Below are 20869 nucleotides of genomic sequence, written 5' to 3' on the forward strand. Positions count from 1 at the left end.
CTGCATGAAGTTATGATTTTTTCCAGAAGTACGACAAAATCAAACCTATATAAGTAGGGTATCATTTTTTTATTTTTTTTTTTAAACATATTTTTATTCAAAATTTTCAAATTTTATAAACATGCACACAGGGCATTCCTGTGAAATAATGTGTAGTATAGATATATTAACCATATCAACAAGACATATCACGATGCAGCATTATCAAATCAATCGAGCAACCCGCACCCCTCCCCCATCCCATCCTAAGCCATAATCAGAACGCCAACCGGCGGAAGTCATTCAGAAGAACATCATGATACTATAGGTACTATAGATACTATAGGTATCGCATCGGATACCCAGAAGCCAATAAAGAAATATGGATCAACATCAAACAGGAACTCGAAGCCGGCCCAACGAGCCGGATATGGATCTAGTAAGATACCAGGTCGTGTCTGTAAATGGTTGCATCAAAGAAATCAATTCCTCATTCGAATAAAAGGCCAGCATGAACGTTTTCCATTTCTTAAAAAAACATTTAGCCGATTTCTCTCTTGTCCTTAAAATTTCAAGGCGATCTAGCATCAGATACTTTTTCACTTGCGCTATAACATCCATAGGCGAGGGCATGTGAGCCGACAACCAATGAGTTAAGAGACACCGCTTGGCCCCCAGCAGAATCGTGTGGTGCAACAATGTCAGAGAGACATCATCTGGCGGTATGTGTAGGACTATAAGTGAAGGAGTCAAAGGTAATGGGACTTTTAGTTTCCTATCTAACAGCGTGAAGAGAGCGGTCCAGAAGTCCTGAGTCTTAGGGCAGGTAACTAATCCGTGCAATAAATCAGTAAAGGGGGCATTACAGTTAGGGCAGTCAGTCAGTCTGTCAGGTCTGTCAGGTGTCCGGGGTATGGTGAATCCGTAGGTAGCGTGGTGTAATATTTTAAATTGTATTTCCCTCCAATTTTCATTAATTACCGCCTTGCGTACCTTAGCCCATCCTTCCAGAATTGACACAGAAGAGTCAGAGATCCCAAGTGTGGTTTCCCAATATCTGAATAGAGAGGCCGAGGCAATCCCACTCCCTTTTCTGGTCAGATGGTGGTACAGTGAAGAGAGAGAGTGAGAAGGAATGGCTGAGGTCACCAGACTGTCAAAAGAGGTAGTTGAGCTTATTCGACATTCGAGCTTATTCGATATTCGGTATGACAGATGCTGTCCTGGACCAAGACCATATTGGGCACTCACTTCGGCAAACGAGAGATATCTACGTTCGGTAGGGTGCAGTAGTTGGCCAACAGATTGAAGGCCAGCTGATCTCCACAGGGTAAATAAACTATTCTCCGAACCCTGTGGGAATTCAGGGTGGGACCATAGGGGCATGTACTTAGACAGGGAAAAGGGCAGGCGCATAAGGTCCCTGCCTATTTTCCACGTGGCAATTGTGTCCCTTATAATAATGCTATTTTTTATGTGGGCTGGCAAGTTCTGGAGCTTGGAGTGAAGAATTCCAGCCAAGGACCATGGTGCGACCATGGCTGACTCCAGTGCAATGTTAGAGTATGTCGATTCACCCCTAAGCCAATCTATGCAATGTCTATATATACATGCAACATTATAGTGTCTCACATCCGGGAACCCCACCCCCCCTTTTTCTTTAGGAAGCATCAACTTTGATAAGGCAATACGGGGTCTCTTATTGGCCCAAATAAATTTAGTAAATGCTGACTGAAGTGACTGGATATCGACCCTCTTAAGGAGGAGTGGAATCATTTGAATGGGATAAAGCATCTTCGAAAAGCTAAGCATCTTCAGTAGGTGGCATCTGGCTAGCAAGGAAAGTGGTAGAGACATCCACCTCTGCAACTCTCCCATTATTTTGCGGAACAACGGGGTAAAGTTAAGAGAGTAAATTGAAGAGGGTGACCTCCCCACCAATATTCCCAAGTACTTAAAGGAGGATCTGGTAACTAGGATCGGGAATGGCATTGATGCAGAACTGCGAGACAGGGGAATAGGAGAAATGTCCAGTAGGACGCTTTTTTCTACATTAACTCGGAACCCCGATACCTCCCCAAAATCAGAGAGGATGGTAAACACCCTCGGTACAGTCCTTACCGGATCAGATAAGAAAAAGAGAATGTCATCCGCAAATAAAGTATGGGAAATCGTTTGAGAACCCATCTGTATACCCAGTGATCCCCTCTCCCTCTCAATGAGGAGAGATAATGGTTCAATGGCCAGATCGAAAAGAAGAGGGGATAGGGGACATCCCTGCCTAGTCCCCCTCTCAGGAGTGAAGAGATCAGATAAGAAGCCCATGGTGTGGAGACGTGCTCTAGGTGAGGCATAAAGGGAACGTAAGTAACCGAGAAAGGGCCCTCCGAACCCCATTGCCGACAGTACTTCCCACAGCCATTCCCAGCGAACGCAGTCAAAGGCCTTTTCGGCGTCTATCGATAACAATGCCGCTGTGGGATGTCTGTGGGGCCGTAGATTTACCTCATCTAGTACCGAGAGCACCGCTCTAATATGTGAAACCGAGGAGCGTCCCTTGACAAAGCCAACCTGGGCCGGGAATATTAATCTTGGTAAAACAGTTGCCAGTCTGTCAGACAAAATTTTGGAGACTAACTTTAAGTCTACATTGATTAAAGAGATAGGTCTATAACTCCCTGGTAATAAAGGATCCTTCCCCGGCTTAGGCAAGACCCTGATGTGCGCCACATTAGAGGACGGTGGGATCGGGTTACCAGAAAGGTAAGAGTTATACAGGACCAGCAGGGAGGGAGCTACCTCATTTGCCAAGATCTTGAAGAAATCCCCGGAGAAGCCATCAGGACCAGGGGCTTTATTAAGTTTGAGATGTTTAAGGGCCCGATCTAGCTCCTCCGAGGAGATCTCTGCCCCTAACATTTCCCTTTCCTCCGATGTCAATGAGGGAAGAGATGAGTGTGAGAGCCATTGTGTGGAGTCTGCCATGGGGACAGTTGGTGCTGTGTAGATGTCTGCGAAATAGCTAGCTAAGATACCATTAATTATTTTGGGATCCCTGTGGGTAACACCTCTAGTATCCTTCAGGGCAGATATGCTACTCACCGGGAGGGCACCCTTAGCAAAGCGTGCCAATAGACGACCCGGTTTGTTGCCAAACCGAAAGAGAGAAGCTTCAAAATGGGATCTTTTGAGGTCGTCTCGCCTCTCTAACCAGCCATCATAAGATGCCTTGGCTGACATCCAGAGTTTTCTCGTGTTCTCAGTCGGCACAGCAACAAAGTCGGTATAGGCCCTCTGAAGAGCAGAACCGTGAGATTTAAGCTGTGAAGCTATTTTACGTTTAAGGGAGGTAGTGTATGCCAGGATTCTTCCGCGTAAAACTGCCTTAGCAGCATCCCAAAACAATTGGGGACTAGTCACATGTGCCGCGTTATCCGCAGCGTATTCCCCCCACCAACCTTTCAGGAGCGAATGAAAGTGCTCATCTCTTGCAAAGCTGGAAGGGAAGCGCCATAGGAAGTCAGATCCACGAGGGACCGAATCCTGTAACTGCAATAATAAGGGAGAGTGGTCAGAGATCACCATGTCAGTCAGTGAAATGTCCTCGGTCTTTAGTACAAGAGAGTCCGTTAAGAAACAGTAATCAATTCTCGACCAAGAGTCATGAGAATGAGAGTAATGGGAATAGTCTCATCCGTCGGGATTTCTCGCTCTCCAAATGTCCGTCAGTCCTAAACTCAAGGTCCACGGGTCCAGGAAGCTGTCTGCTCGCCTAGGAACCGGTCCTAAGGTCCTATTGGAACGTCTGTCTTCCGTCCCATGCATTACCATGTTAAAGTCGCCCATTATCACTCGTTGAGAAGGAGAAAGAGGAGCTAGTCGCCCTGTTACGTCAGTTAAGAACTGGTCCTGTCCATCATTGGGACCATAAATATTAACCAAGGAGAATTCGTCAGAGGCCGTCTTTACGTGAACAGAGCAAAAACGTCCCTTGTCATCAGAAACTACATTAAGAATGTCACAGGTAAAGTTCCTATTGAATAGTATTAAGACTCCGGCTTTTCTCGCTACAGCCGCCGAACCCTCAACCCTCCCTACCCACCATTTTTTCATGCGAGAGAAATCGGCTAAATCAAGGTGGGTTTCTTGGAGCAATGCTATATCAGGTGACAGTTTTTTAAGATGTCTCAAAACTAGGCTTCTCTTGCGAGGGGATCTCAACCCTTTCACATTCCATGACACCAACCTCATAGAAAGGACTTACTAAGAAATAAATCAAGGATATGAGTTGTGTATACCTCTAGATGAAACTAAAGAGGAATTTCCAAACACTCTTTAGGAATGAAACACAATCCCTCCCCCACTCCGAGCTGGATATCCCTACCTCGGGGACCACTTATCCAAAGCTCTAGGGACTTCCCTTTACCACTACCCAAGGATATGCCAAACCACCAAGGGAGCCCCCCCCCCTAAGTGACTAGGTAAAAATGTGAGTATATCCGCCAAGATTACAATAAAGAGCCCAGTGGCCCCCAAGTAAAAATAACAGATAAAACAAATATCCCAATGCCCAAAGGTGAACCAATAAGCAGCTAACTGAATAGCGAGGTATCTGAGGAGACTCGAGACCGTATCCTAGTAGGAGGGCTAAAAACCCGTAGCAGGGAAAGATGGGTACACTATGACCAATCCACCCCCCTTCCTAAGTGTTCCCCCTTTAACCTAAATTAAAGAAGAACTTCAACATTACTGAACTACTTTATTTATTTATTTCCCCCCTCCCTCCCCCACCCTTTCCCTTCCCCCTTCTTTCCTTCCCCATTTTTACCCCCCCCCCCCTCCAAACAATCCTCCCCACTGCTTCCCTAACGGCCGGAATTCTCCAGGTCCCCACCCTCTCATAGCCCAGAAACGGAGAGCAAGAAAAGATGCGAGAGAATCCCTACCCTCCCACCCCCCCTCCAATACAAAGACCCTGTTCCCGGCCCCCCACCCTCCTCCCCTCTCAAGTCCCCAACTTCCCCACCCGGTAGAGCCGGTAATCTTTTTACCTACCCCGTATACTGAAAACAGAACCTTCAACATAGTAAAATGAACCCCCACCCCCACATATCATGATGTCAGGTCATGGTGTAAACTTAAAAAAAAATAAAATAAAATAGGAACAACAAAAGTCCTGTCTAGGGCCATGACTAGACCATATACCTGGGGCACAGTCAGTGGTGCACAGTGTCTCTGATGGAATCAAAATAAGAGGAAGTCCATAGGGATTATCTGGATTCACGGCCTAGAATGGTACCAAGTCCACATGAGTCCGATTCAGCAGGAGGGGAAAGACTCCAAGATTACTGGGGCACCCTCGTGTATTATGTCAATTTGCCAGGTAGTCACAGGTAGTAAACAGGGATAACATATAGACAGGAAAAGAGGTACCTGTAGGAGCAGCTCAAGTCTATGCAATGTTCACGATGGGTTCCCGGAGTTCCATCTGTCCCTCCTGTCTAGAGGGGGGCGCTCTTGTGGAGGTGAACCCTGCTGGGGAGAAGAAACCACTGTGGGATCCGGGCGACGATCCAGAGGGGGAGCGGCTCCATCCCCCTCCCGCTGCCTCCGCAGATGAGAAGGAGAGCCGCCGGTGTCGTTGCGGAGAAGATCCTCCAACTGCGCAGAAGCTTCCTCCGGAGAACTGTAGATCGCAGAATGGCCGTCGGGAAAGAAAACTCGTAGGACAGCCGGGTATTGAAGAGTGAATCTGATGCCCCGCCGGTGCAGGGACGAGCAAAGAGGGGAGTATAATTTCCGCTTGCGGCTAACTTCTGCAGAGAAGTCGCCAAATATAAGAAGCTTTGCTCCGTCCAGGGTCAAGTCAGTGCGTCTTCTCTTAAACGCCCGTAGAACTGCGGTCTTATCCTGGAAATCCAGATACCTAGTGATGACTTGGCGCGGTCTAATACGCTGTTGCGTCTCCGGGTGCCGTCCAGAGTCCCGGCCTTCTCGTAGATCCGGGCCCAAACGGTGTGCCCGCTCAACCTTGCATGGTCGGGGCAGGCCCAGTAATTTCGGCAACATAAATTCGCATACATGGATGAGATCGACCGCCGGTACTGATTCAGGTATCCCCACTATTCGCAAGTTATTTCTGCGGGATCTGTTTTCTAGGTCTTCTACCTTATCCCCCAGACGCTTGCATTCAGCTTCCAGCGTAGAGAGTCGTGTGTGAGAGGCAGCCTCAGTGGTCTCGAATGCCTGCACACGGTCTTCCACCGCCGCCATACGTGCGCCATGTTGTGACACAGTATTTTGCAGGTCTAAGAGGGTAGTCTGTATTGCGGCCACTATCGATTCCTTAACCTTGGGCACAATCTTCTCGGCCACCGCAGCAGCCAGGGTCTCATAGTCGATCCCTGCAAGTTCTACCCTATCATCCCCATTAAGCACACTAGACGTGGAGAGCGAGGGAGAGGGCGCTCTGCTGGATGCAGGGGAGGAGGCCATGCTTGACCTTCCGCACCGACTCCCCGAGCGCGGCTCACCTTTATTTTTGGACTGTTTCTTGTCTTTATGGTTGCCCATCGGGACCAAGTATCTGTCCATAGACCCCGGGCGGACACTGGTGTTCAGCGTTAGAATGAGGCAGGTGAAATTTGCGGGTATAGTAGGAGAAGGTAGAGGAGCGGGCTCCCTGCACGTCCTTACAGCATGGCGCCGGAACCGGAAGTCCAGGGTATCATTTTAACCGTATGGACCTACAGAATAAATATCAGGTGTCATTTTTACCGAAAAATGTACTGCGTAGAAACGGAAGCCCCCAAAATTTACAAAACAGCGTTTTTTTTTTTCAATTTTGTCCGTTTCACCGTAGATTTTTGGGCACAATGACGGATGTCATTACAAAGTAGAATTGGTGGCGCAAAAAATAAGCCATCATATGGATTTTTTGGTGCAAAATTGAAAGAGTTATGATTTTTTAAAGGCAAGGAGCAAAAAACGAAAATGCAAAAACGGAAAAAACCCCGGTCCTTAAAGGGTTAAGGACACATGACGTACTATAATGCCATCTATAACGCGGGGCCTATGGCTAATAATGCTTGGCATTGATCGCGGTGCCGCACGCTATTAATCCTTTAGACGCGGCGTTCAAAGTTGAACGTCCCGTCTAAAGTGAAAGTGAAAGTATGCCGGTTAGCTCAGTGGGCTCTTCGGGATAGCCGCAGCGAAATCGCGGCCTCCCGAACAGCTTACAGGACAGCAGGAGGGTCTCTACCTGCTTCCTCGCTGTCCGATCGCCGAATGACTGCTCAGTGACTGAGATCCAGGCATGAGCAGTCAAGCGGCAGAATCATCGATCACTGCTTTCCTATGAGAAACCAGTGATCAATGCAAAAGATCAGTGTGTTCAGTGTTATAGGTCCCTATGGGAGCTATAACACTGCAAAAAAAAAAACATAAAAAAAAAACACAGTGTAAATAAAAATAAACATATATGGTATCGCCGCGTGTGGAAATGTCCGAATTATAAAAATATATCGTTAATTAAACCGCACGGTCAATGGCGTACGCGCAAAAAAATTCCAAAGTCCAAAATAGTGCATTTTTGGTCACTTTTTGGTCATGATCAATAAGTCCTATCAATCTAAAAATGGTACCACTAAAACCTTCAGATCACGGCGCAAAAAATGAGCCCTCATACTGCCCCATACGCGCAAAAATAAAAAAGTTATAGAGGTCAGAAGATGACAATTTTAAACGTATTAATTTTCCTGCATGTAGTTATGATTTTTTCCAGAAGTACGACAAAATCAAACCTATATAAGTAGGGTATCATTTTAATCGTATGGACCTACAGAATAAAGATAAGGTGTCATTTTTACCGAAAAATGTACTACATAGAAACGGAAGCCCCCAAAATTTCAAAACAGCGGGGTTTTTTTTTCCAATTTTGTCTCACAATGATTTTTTTTTTCCATTTTGCCGTAGATTTTTGGGCAAAATGACTGATATCATTACAAAGTAGAATTGGTGGCGCAAAAAATAAGCCATCATATGGATTTTTAGGTGCAAAATTTAAAGAGTTATGATTTTTTAAAGGCAAGGAGAAAAAGCTAAAATGCAAAAACGGAAAAACCCTCGGTCATTAATGGGTTAATGGTATGGGGAACTATGACTAGTGCATTAACTCTGTCATTTTTTTTCATTGAAAACAATAGGCCCATTGTGGTCTATGGGGATCTCACGGCATGTAAAACAGTAAGCTAAACAGCACTGTCTCGGCAGCACAGTGGATGGGAGACCACCACTGATTTGAGTCCCAGGGTGGGACAGAGTTTTACAGTGTTGTGGTTTAACTTTACTTTCCTGGAAAAGTTGCCCACAGCAACCAATCAGATTGCTTCTTTCATTTTTCACAAGGCCTCTGCAAAATGAAGGATGCGATCTGATTGGTTGCTTTGGGCAACTCAGAAACTTTTCCTCTAGACAGGTTTTGATAAATCTCCATCTATGGGGGAGATTCATCAAAACCAGTGTAGAGGAAGAGTTGTGCAGTTGCCCATAGCAACCAGATTGCTTCTTTCATTTTTGAAAAGGCCTCTGAAAAATGAAGGAAGTAATGTGGTTGCTATGGGCAACTCAGAAACTTCCAGGAAAAGCTGCTGAGTCGCCCATAGCAACCAATCAGATTGCTTCTTTAATTTTGCAGAGGCCTTGTGAAAAATGAAAGAAGCGATCTGATTGGTTGCTATGGGCAACTCAGAAACTTTTCCTCTGGACAGTTTTTGATAAATCTCCCTCTATGGGGGAGATTCATCAAAAGCAGTGTAGAGGAAGAGTTGTGCAGTTGCCCATAGCAACCAATCAGATTGCTTCCTTCATTTTTGAAGAGGCCTCTGAAAAATGGAGGAAGCAATCTGGTTGTTATGGGCAACTCAGCAGCTTTTCCAGGAAAGTAAAGTTAAACCACAACACTGTAAAACTCTGTCCCACCCCGGGACTCAAACACATGGTGGTCTCTCATCCACTGTGCTGCCGAAACAGTACTGCTTAGCTTACTGTTTTACATGCCATGAGATTCCCATAGACCACAATGGGCCTATTGTTTTCAATGGGCAAAAAATCACAGAGTTAATGCACTAGTCACAGTTCCCTATACCATTAAGTAAGGGAGGGCTCAATATTCGCGAATATGCGCATATATTTTCGCATATGCAGGATACAATCGGGATTGAGGACCGGTCCCATGGTACCTCGCAGGGGTGCTGCCATTCCCATGAATAGTGGTGAGCATAAGGACATCCCTCTTGTCCTTATACCTGACCAGCAACAGGTTTCATGGGAAAAGGCACGGGACTCACCCCGGGGGATAGGAGTCTGCAGGGGATAGGAAGGAAGGCCTCTTTGATTCTTCCGGACTGTCCCACAAGCGAGCGTGGATCTGGCGGCGAGGGATATGAAGAGAGGGATAAAGGTGGTGGTAATCTTTATCTAGCAATGGGTGCAAAAGGCCCCAAACGATATTCCCGCTAACACCCAGAGTGGGGGAACAATCTGGGGGTTCAATGCGGGAATCTCGTCCCTCATACACCATAAATAGAGATGAGCGAACTTTTCAAAAATTAGATTTGGCCGATTCGCCGAATTTTCCCGAAAAGTTTGTTTCGATCCGAATTTATTCGCGGTGAATCGATGTTAAAAAAGGCTATTTCTAGCCTACATACAGCCTCTATAGGGGTATAGAACACTTTGCTGTGTCCTAAAACGCATATGGAGTGTGCTGGGGTAGTGAAATAATACTGTTATTCAGAATAGAATGCAGATTACCGGCATCGCTCTTAGAATCACTGCCGCACAGCAGCACAATGACAGAGCCTGGTGGTGGCATCAGTGTGAGGAGACCATATAGTGACTGAATGACATAGCGTGGACATGTTGGCAGCAAGAGGAGACCATTTAGTGGCTGAATGGCACAGCGTGGAGTTGGCTGATGCACTAGTACACTACACACCAGGGCTTCACAATCCCCCCCAAAAAAACAACACAATATATGCCATTTTTGACAAAGATTTCTCATTGGTTGCACCCGCTATCCAAAAATTTGAAATTTCCAGACCCAGGCCCCACCTCTGCGGCATCAGTAACCCATATATTGCCTGTAGGACACAGCCTGGAGTTGGCTGATGCACCAATACACACCAGGGCTTCACAATCCCCCCTCCAAAATCAACACAATGAGAAATTTTTGTCAAAGATTTCTCATTGGTAGCACCCGATATCCAAAAATTAGAAATTTCCAGAACCAGACCCCGCCCCTGCGGCATCAGTAACCCATATATTGCCTGCATTACACAGCCTGGAGTTGGCTGATGCAAGAGTACACACCAGGGCTTCACAATCACCCCCAAAAAACCAACACAATATATGAAATTTTTGTCAAAGATTTCTCATTGGTAGCACCCGCTATCCAAAAATTAGAAATTTCCAGAACCAGACCCAGGCCCCACCTCAGCTGCATCAGTAACCCATAGATTGCCTGAAAGACACAGCCTGGAGTTGGCTGATGCACGAGTACACACCCGGGCTTCACAATCCACCCCAAAAAAACGCAAATTTTTGGGAAATTGTCTGACAAAATACCTTTTTTTTTTTTTTTTAACTGTTTTTATTGCAATGTAAGTGCTCAACACAATAAATACAGACGGAGAGTATCAAAAGCTGGCGGTGAGAAATACAGGTATCATCCGACACCGTGCCGGAAAAAGGATGATCATTCATCAGCATGACACGAGCAGATACATCAGCAATGAATCAACTGAAACACAGAAAACATTAAAACCAACCACCGTTTGGTGGGGACACAAGAACTATGGAAAGGGAAACAAAGACAAACACAAAGACGAGACACTACAAACGCAAAAACACCACACAAATCCGTCCAGGTCAGGGAGGAAGGGGGAAGAGGAAGAGGGAGATGAGAAGGAGAAGGAGAAAGAGAAAAAAAAAAAAAAAAGGGGGGGGGAGGGAAAAAAGAGAAAGTAAGGGGGAAAGGAAGAGAGAGAGAGAAAAGGAGAAAGAGAAACAGAGAAGGGGGGAAATATCAGCCTAGGTCAGACGAGAAAAGAGAAATCAAGTAGCCGGGAAAGAAGACTGTGATAGAATGAGGTCTCTTGCTGCCAAGAACCTGGATACCGTGTATTGGGCATGGGGGGAGGCACACCAGGACGCCCATATTTTATAGAACTTGGCAGGGTTCTTACGATGTTTGTAAACCAGATACTCATAGTTCACTGAGGTGTTCACGAGGGCCTTCCAACCAGCAACCGTGGGAGTCCTAGAGTCCATCCAACGCAATGCTATGGCCTTGCGTGCAAGGAAGAGAACCTCCCTGAGGAAGATGATCTCAGCTGGCGACCACAGTTCCTCATCAAAAAGACCCAAAAGGCAGTGCCTCGGGAGCATCGGCACTGGTCGTCGAGTTAAGGAATTAAGAAACTGTATCACCTCGGACTAGAATGATGTTATATAATTGCAGGACCACATCATGTGCATAAAGTCAGAGTCAGGATGTCCACAACGGTGGCAAGATGAGTCTGGGCGCCTACCCATTTTAGTCAAGCGTATCGGGGTGAGGTACGACTGGTGGAACATGTACAGCTGAATCAGTCTGTTGTTGATAGAAGGTGAGACGTACAGATGTGAGGAGAGGGCATCATCCCACTCCTCATCAGTCATGTCAGCTACACAGCTCCTCCATCTTAGCATTCAAAAGGGCAGTATATAGAGCCGATATAAGTCCCCGGGGCCCCTGAGTGGTGAACACCCCAATAACCGGGAAGTGAGAGAATGGAGCACTAGACCTAGGGAATTGTACTTGAAAGGCGTGTCTGAGCTGGAGGTATCGGTAAAATGATCGTCTGGGGACAGATTTAACGTCAATAAAGTACTGGAAGTCCCTAAAGGCACTACCATCATAGACATCACCAACGGAGATCACACCATAGGATCTCCAAAAGTGCGGATCCAGTTGGTCAGAGAAGTGCGGCAACGTAGGATCATGCCACAGTTGTCTATCCAACAGGTTGTCCGTAAAGACAAATAAACGTTTAGCATAGGTCCAGAGTTTCAGGGCCAGTCTATGCAAAGGAAGCCAAGGGCCCCCCAGGCCAACCCTACCCTCCAAGACGGGCCACAGGTGAGAGAGGTGTAGACTGTGGGCGAGGTGATGCTCACTATTGGGGAGGGGCTGCAAGGAGACCCAGTGTCTAAGATACCTGAGCTGGCCAGCCATGTAATATAACTGTAGATCGGGTAGTGACATACCTCCCTGAGTTCTAGGTCATTGCAATGTTTCAGCTTGGATCTATTACAGCCCCAAATAAACGGGGGAAAGAGAGAATGCAGCTGCCTGAAAAAGGAGACTGGTACTATGGCTGACGCATGCTCTAACAGATAAAGACACTTGGGGAGGACCACCATTTTGATGAGATTAATGCGGCCCGCAACAGAAAGGGGCAGGGCAGCCCAGGTCCGGAATTTGGCACAGACATAGGATAGAAGAGGTAGAATGTTCGTCTGGTGATCCTCCCCAAACCGCCTGTTGATAATGATGCCTAAATATTTGAACTGATCTACAACCCGTAGGCCATGTAAACAATTCCCTACCGGAGAATCTCTGATGGGCATATACACCGACTTGCTCCAATTGATCCTAAGACCCGAGTAAACCCCAAAGTTGTCAATGAGGCCAATCCCCAAAGCCAGAGTGCACGCAGGATCAGACATGAATAAGATCATGTCGTCAGCATACAGGCCTACCCTATCCTCCCTCGAGCCAATGCTTATACCAGCGTATCCCGGATGCTGACGGATCCGGAGGGCCAAAGGTTCAATAGCAATAGCAAATAATAGGGGAGAGATAGGGCACCCCTGTCGCGTGCCCCTGCCCAGGGAAAAATAAGGAGAAAGAGCACCGTTGATGGACATACGTGCCCTCGGGGATCTATATAAAAGGGAAATCCATTTTATAAAGTTAGGTCCGAAGCCAAATCTCCGAAGAGTTTCCAGCAGGAAGGACCACTCAACGGAGTCGAAAGCCTTAGCCGTGTCTAAAGAGGCCAGCGCCCAATCCCTCCCCCCAGTAGCACCTATTTGGATGAGTGTCTGGACCCTCCTGATGTTATCAGATGTGGACCTCCCAGGCATAAAGTCTGATTGATCTGCATGAATGATTTCCAAAATAACTCGATTCAGCCGAAGGGAGAGTATTTTAGCGAGCAACTTATAATCTAAATTGAGGAGGGAAATGGGCCTGTACGAAGAACATTCTAAGGGGTCCTTATCCGGCTTCAAAATGACCACTATAGTAGCATCATAAAAGGACTCGGGCAACACGTCAGAGGCAAACGCATAGTTATACATGGCCAGCAACACCGGAGCCAGCTGCTCCTTGTATTGCTGGTAAACCTCCACTGGAATGCCATCGGGGCCCGGCGACTTACCTCTCGCCAGGGCACCCAAGGCATCCTCCAATTCTTCTATAGTCAGCTCCGACTCCAAAGAGGAGGCACTGACAGCGGACAGTCGAGGGAATGTGATGTCATCCAGGTAGTCAGACAGTTCCCGTGAGGAGTAGGTGGCCTGAGAGGTGTATAAATCAGAGTAGAAGGAGACAAATCTGTCAGATATCTGGGAAGTAGTGGTCAACACAGTCCCATCCACCGAACGGACCTGTAGTACCGTCGGAGACTGGGCGTTCTGGTGTATAAGGTGGGCTAGTAATCTACTGGACTGATTTCCCATCTCAAAGGCCTTCTGTTGGGTAAAAAAAAGCTTACGAGCCGCTTTCTCCTGCAAACAATGTAAGTACTGTCGCCCCGCATGCAGCCATACAGTTTTATTGTCATCGGTCGGGTCAGTGATGTAAGTCCTCTCCAGGTCAGCACAACGGTCCCCCAGCTCAGACTCCTCCCTCATCGCCTCCCTTTTAATATAAGATATGGCCGATTGTAAACACCCCCGTAGGAATGCTTTAGTGGTTTCCCATACTAAGATGAGGTCGTCAACCCCATTATGATCTACAAAGAACATGGATAGTTGTACAGGTATACCATCATGAGGGCCAAATAAGGACAACCAATAAGGATTTAATTTCCAGCTTCGGATATTAGAAGGGCCAGGGGTCTGTAGGGTCAGTAGGAGAGGGGAGTGATCGGAGACCCCCTAGTAACATACGCCACAGCCTGGACCATAGGGAGTACAAGTGGGTTACCCAACACCATATCTATGCGCGAAAGGGAGTTGCCGCTAGCGGCCTGACAAGAATATACACGGGCATGGGGATGTAAATGCCGAAAGGTGTCCCTCCAACCTAGTTCCTGAACCAGGGCGCTTAGCGGAGTCGGGGAATAGGAAGGAACAATGCCAACCCCTCTCCTATCCAAAGCTGGGTCCAACACATTATTGAAGTCACCCATGCAGAGAACTCTAGCCCCTGGAAAAGAGGCAGCGAAAACTGCAGCTTGGTGGAGAACCTCCAGGGCACCAGGAGGAGGGACATAAATACCCAAGAGGACATAGGGGGAATTGTCAATAAGTGAAAAAATGAACACATAACTGCCCTCAGAGTCAACCCGAGTGTGCCTCGCCTCCCACCTCAGGGATTTGTGTATCATAAAAGAGACTCCCCTGGAATGTGAGGTGTGGCAAGAGTGTAGCGTCCATTGCACCCAGGGCCTAGACAACCACCGAGTGTTAGGGGCAATTAAGTGCGTCTCCTGCAAACAAACCACAGTTGGTTGGTACTTACGTATAGTGGCATACACCAGAGATCGCTTACGAGGACAGCCAAGACCCCTCACATTCCACGAAAGATACCTAACATTCGCCATGTGGAGAGAGTGAAGCTGAAATGAAAGGAATGGTGAGAGAAGAGGAACAGGGGTAAAACGAGTACCCGACGTGAAAGTAGAAGAGGGGGCAGGTAGGGGGGTGACAGAAGGGAGTGGAAGAGCAGGGAAACCACAGAGAAGGAGCGCAGGGAAGAGGGAAAAAGGGCAGGCAGCCCGACCGGGACGTACACAAAACGAAACAGACACAAAACACTAGACGAAGACAAAACAAGAGGGTCATAAACAGATGCAACATGCATAAGGCCAATGGCCTAAGGCCCAGAGAAGATGTATAATACGGGGGGAACCGTGTTAATCAAGGTCGCAGGGAAGCGAGACCTCACAATCTGCCATCAGGGACAAACAGCAGCACCATCAATTAACTAGGGTACATAAACAAGGGGAAATACGGGTGGGCTATAATCCGGGCAATATGCCGCACAGTGTAGCGAGTATGAGCAGTTCAGAGTAACATGCAGTCCTGAGGTATCAACCGGGCTTCAAGTCCCATCAGCAGAGTGGTAGCGGGTCATCAGAACTGCTGCAGTCACGGGTGTATGGCAACATTCACCAGTGTAGTACCAGGTCCCCTGCGGGGAAGTCCAGCATAGGGGAAAGGGATAAACGGTACAGGGAGGATGCAGGGTCCGTTGGGCACAGGGCAGCATGAGGAAGGGGTCTGCATGGGTCCGGCATGAGAGGGAGCATACAGTTACTGAGGGGCAGTCCATGGGGGGGGGGGGGGGTAGGACAGCAAGGTCGGGTGGGGAATCCAGGTGGGGTATGCAGGTACGGAGAGTGAAAGTCCACTGGTGAAGGTGGCAGTTGGGTGCATCCCAGAGTGTATATGCTCAAGGGGGAGTAGGCCATGAGGGGACCGGGAGATGGGTACAGGGGCACACCAGGGGACCCAGAAGCGAAGTCACTGTAGACAGCAGTACTCACAGTTCACCGGCAGTCCGGGAGCTCCAAACAGCAGGGCTCAGCCGGGCCCAGATGGCGTTCAGGACCTCAGCGCCTCACTTTGCGCCTCCTTGAGGCCCACTCGTCAGCCTCCTGCGGGGTAATGAAGAAGATGGCCCTCTCACCGTCCACGACCCTCAGTCGGGCTGGGTACACCATAGAATAAGGTATCGCCATGTCCCTCAGCTTCCGCTTCACCGCTTGGAAGGTGGCACGCTTCTTCTGCAGGTCCTGGGAGAAGTCAGGGAATATCGACACCGGAGATCCATTGAAGGTGAGCTCTGGCAGGCAACGGAGCAGTCGTAAGGCGATGTCCCGGTCATTGCAGTTAGGCATTCTGGCTAGAAGCGGCCTCGGCAGGGCCCCTGGCGGGAGGGGGCGAGTCGGGACCCGGTGTGCCCTCTCCACCGCGAAGGTGGTAGTGAACGGGGCATCAGGCAACAGCTCACGCAGCCATTTTTCAACGAAGGAGCCGGGGTCCTGTCCCTCAGAGTGCTCCGGCAGGCCAACAATCCGGAGTTTGTTCCTCCGCAGCCGGTTCTCCAGATCGTCTGCCTTCTCTTTCCATTGTGACGCAGTGCGCTCAAGGTCTGAAATCGCTGCAGGTAAGGGCGCCACCGAGTCCTCGACTGAGGAGATACGAGCTTCAGCCTGTCTCACCCTGTCTCGGAGGTTGTGCAGGTCCTGCCTGATTAGGCAAATATCAATCTTCACCTCCTCCAGCATACTCGTCAGGGAAGTTTTGCACATGGTAATGGCAGCCAGAAGTTGCGCAGACACCTCACTTAGGGTTATCTCCCCCGGGGCAGCGGCCAGTGTAGAGGGAGTCTCCGGACAGGAGTCAGCGACCGGCTCAGCAGGAGCGGAGGAAGAAGGCCCGGCGCCATCTTGGTCTTGGCCGCGCGCGAAACCCTGCAACTTCGCGGCTGCCGTCACACCGCTCTTATTAGCTGGCATGATGGACCCCACCGATCCACTGCGGTTCCGAAGTCTCTGAGGCAAAGTTCTGAGGTCCAGGATGAAGACAGGATGCTAAACAACACGGTTCAGAGCGAAGCTAGTTCAGCATGCGTCCGTTCGGCTCAGCGTCTAGGCCACGCCCCCACAAAATACCTTTTTGCTAAGAAGACTCTATAATGCAGGACGGTGGACCACCCAAAGACAATCTTCTATAATATAATAAACCACACAATATGTTCAAATTTTTTTTAATAATTGAAATTCCAAGACCAAGGCCCCACCTCTGCTGCATCAGTAACCCATATATTGCCCAACAGACACAGACTGGAGTAGACTGATGCACGAATACACACTACACACCCGTCACCCGGGCTTCACAATCCACCCCAATAAAACGCAAAATGTTATCGAAATTGTCGGACAAAATACCTTTTTTTTTTAAAAACACTCTATAATGCAGGATGGTGACCCAAAGACATTCTTCTCAAAAGTAATAAACCACACAATGTTTGAAATTTGGTTAAAAAAATGATTACATGTATGTAAGTGCATCTGGCTCCAAAAAATCAGATGGCAAAAGGATTCTATTCGCCAAAAATGATTAAGCAGAGTTAATCCCTCTCCATCTATTTTTTTTATTTTTTTATTAAAAAATCACACGCGACAAGTGTTCCGTTGTGTAACGGTTAACATTCTGCAAAATTCAGTTTTATTACTGATAAAATTACCAGTAAATTTAACAATAACACTACCCAAGAGTGTTTAATTACCCCATACATTGCACCAGGAGCCGTCAGGAGTAGGCCTCAGCAGTACCCAAGAGGCTTTAATAACCCCTTACCTTTCCCGATCAATTGCGAGATCAAGCAATAACAGGTGTGTTATGGCCTCAGATGTCCTGGGCCGCACTAGCGCTCCACTGAACGGATTAGCGTCTCTCTATCTTTCAAGGACAGGTGCGTGTTGCACGCTGAAACCAGTTCATGATAGGGATCTGTGATTGCAATTATTTAATCTTAAAACAAGGAATTACCAGTAAGTGAGGGTCATAAGCTGGCATTTATTAAGTCCCTGCCCTTTGTACACACCGCCCATCGCTATAAGCGATTGGATTAGTTAGTGAGTTGGTTAGTGGAGACAAAAAGGCATGTAAAGAAGGGGAGACAAAAAGGCATGTAAAGAAGCGGAGAAAGAGTTGAGAAGAGGAGGGGCCGAATAAAGGTGAGTTTAGAAGGCGGAGAAAGTTTCATAGATATGGTCGGGGTGGGAAGTGCGGAGACCAGGCTTCAATTGTACGCTATGGACTCGATTGAACGAAGACGTTTTTTGAGCATAGCAGATAACAGTCTATCAGGCTTATTCGCCAGTCTCTAATAGGTCGCTCCAGTCCATCTGAAAGCTTTTTCCACCTTCATGGAGAGTAGGGCATCCAGCTGTAACCTGGTCTCCGCAATAGATTTGTAGAGATAGGGGGTAGGGTCCTGCTGGTGGGCAAAAACTAACCTGGACAGTTTGGCTTCCAAGGCCACTTGAACTCTCGTCCTGTCACGCTTAAAGGGTACCTCTCATCAAAAAAACTTTTGATATATTATAGATTAATGTATGCTGAATAACTTCACGATTGCATGTTATTAAAAAATATGCTTCTTTCTATTTAATTTTCCACTTTGAAGAAATGACCACTAGGGGTCTCCCTACCAGTCCTGGCAGCAAGCATTTCAGACTCATGCTGGAGTCCTAAACACTACGAGCTGCCAGTCTGCTTTGTTCACAAAGGAGAACACTCAGAGCTGCCAGCCTGCTTTGTTCACAGCCTGTTTGGCTGTGAACAAAGCAGCCTGGCAGCTCTGAGTGTTTAGGACTCCAGCATGAGCCAGAAATGCTTGCTGACAGGACTGATCTGGAAAAATACAATAGAAAGAAGCATATTTTTCATTAACATGCTATTGGAAAGTTATTCAACATTCATTAATCTAAAATATATCAAAAGTTTATTTGATGAGAGGTACCCTTTCAACCCCGTTGCCACGGAGATCAAGCGACCTTGCACATAGGCCTTATGAGCCAGCCACGTCCACTGAGGGGATGATTGAGGAGAGCTGTTCAGAGTGAAATAAGAAGTGATAGTTTCAAGTTGGATCTTAATGCGTGGCATAGTCAATAGCGATTCATTTAGTCTCCACCGATAAGGCAGCGTGAGGGGGGACATGAAGTTAAAGACCGACAACACCACATCGTGGTCTGACCACGACATGGGGACATGTCGGGAGTAAAGTAGCTGGAGTACCGTGGCAGCATTGACCAATATCCAGTGAATTCTCGTATAGTGACACTGAACCGGGGAATAATATGTGTATCCTCTATTGGTACCGTTATGTTCCCTCCAAGTATCTACTAGGGAGTGCGTAGTGAACAGGTTAGAGAGCAGGCGCTGTTGAGTCCCCGACCTACGAAACTGAACCGTATTGGATCGGTCCAACTTGCCATTAAATATGAAATTAAAGTCTCCAACCCTGATCAAGGTCTCGTACGTCTGGGAGTCAAGAGCGGTGCACATGTCTCTAAAGAATAAAATAGGATTATCAGTGGGCACATAGGTATTCATAAGACACACAGTCTTCCCATACAATTAGCCTAAAATAATCAGGTAGCAACCCTCCGGATCGCACTTAGCGTCTGAAACCTCGAGTGGAAGGGAGTTGCGTAAAAAAAATATCAACTCCCCTGCACTTGCTAGTAAAGGACGCTCTATACCCCCTCATATAGGATTTATGGAAAAAGTTAGGGTAGCTGGACATAGTAAAGTATGATTCTTGTATACAAATGATGTCAGGCCTAAGTCGGGTGTAAGCTAGGAAAGCCATCTTTCTTTTAGAGGGGGAGTTAAAGCCCCTCACATTATGTGAAATTACTCTGCACATAGGTAATAGAACATAAAGCGCAGTAGGCTAGCAAGAAAGGAAGGGGCCACCTCCTGATATACATTACATAAGGCTACGACCGATCCAGGAATATCTCCAGCAGTGCAATACAAGGACATAGTTAGAGACCCTCCTAAAGCAACAAGAGAAACAAGAACAAAGGTTGAGAATTTTAACAGCAAGTAAAAAGCAAAGTGTGTTAAGGAACTATTAAAAGTTTAGTTTGGTGACAGGTGCTCTTTCTTTTCTTTTTTTTTTTTATTGTAAATAGTTTTTATTAAAGATTTTAAAATTATACAAGCAGAGCACATCCACTGATGTTCCAACAATGCATGAAATCATATCATGGGAGCAATGACAGGAAGAGTTATAGTTAGTTCTGTTATACAACTTGTACAAAATAAAACAATATAACAAACAAACAAACAAACAAACCGTAGTGTCACCAATCAATTTCTGGTCATATTAAGCGTGTAGAGGAAAGAAGTCTATTGTGTACCTTGGGAAAAGATAAGGGTAGATTTAGACTTATACTCAGTGTGGCCATGTATGGCCATGTATGGCTTGAGGACTTGATCAGAAATTTCAACTCCCCCCATATACCGATTGTAGTCCAGAATACAATCGGGCTTGAGGACCGGTGATGTGGTACCTCGCATAGGGACAGGTGAGCTGCCGTTACCATGAATTGTGGTCAGCATAAAGACATCCCTCTTATACTTGACCAGCAACAGGTTTTCATGGGTAAGGGCACGGGACTCACCCTTGGGCATAGGTGTCTTAACTAAATTTAGAGGGAGGCCTCTCTGGTTTTTCCACACAGTCCCACAAGCGGACGTGGATCTGGCGGCAAGAAATGTGAACAGAGGGATGCTGGTATAAAAGTTATCATTAATTAAGTAGTGGCTAAGCAATGAGAATAGTGAACGGGTAGTAGTAGAAGTCAGGTGCAGTACAGCAATATTTATATATCGTTACAGTGAGGGGACAGGCTTGTGCTAAAGGTTCCATAGAAAGGACATATATTAATGGCGAGAGGGGACATCCCTGACGGGAACCGTTGGTAATGGGAAAGGGCTCAGAAAGAACACCATTAGCTAATACTCTAGCCGTTGGAGTGGAGTATAATGAGGTGAGGGCAGATAAAATGTTCCCCGAAAAACCCAT

At 47.1% G+C, this 20869-nt stretch overlaps 1 protein-coding gene across 1 annotated transcript in view; it reads right to left on the minus strand.

Moving 5' to 3' along the window:
* SCUBE3 (signal peptide, CUB domain and EGF like domain containing 3) overlaps window positions 1-20869 on the minus strand; it is a 1482089-nt gene that overhangs the window by 1199196 nt on the left and 262024 nt on the right. The window lies entirely within an intron of this gene.

This window comes from Hyla sarda, chromosome 2 (assembly GCF_029499605.1).
Source record: "Hyla sarda isolate aHylSar1 chromosome 2, aHylSar1.hap1, whole genome shotgun sequence".
Lineage (NCBI taxonomy): Eukaryota > Metazoa > Chordata > Amphibia > Anura > Hylidae > Hyla > Hyla sarda.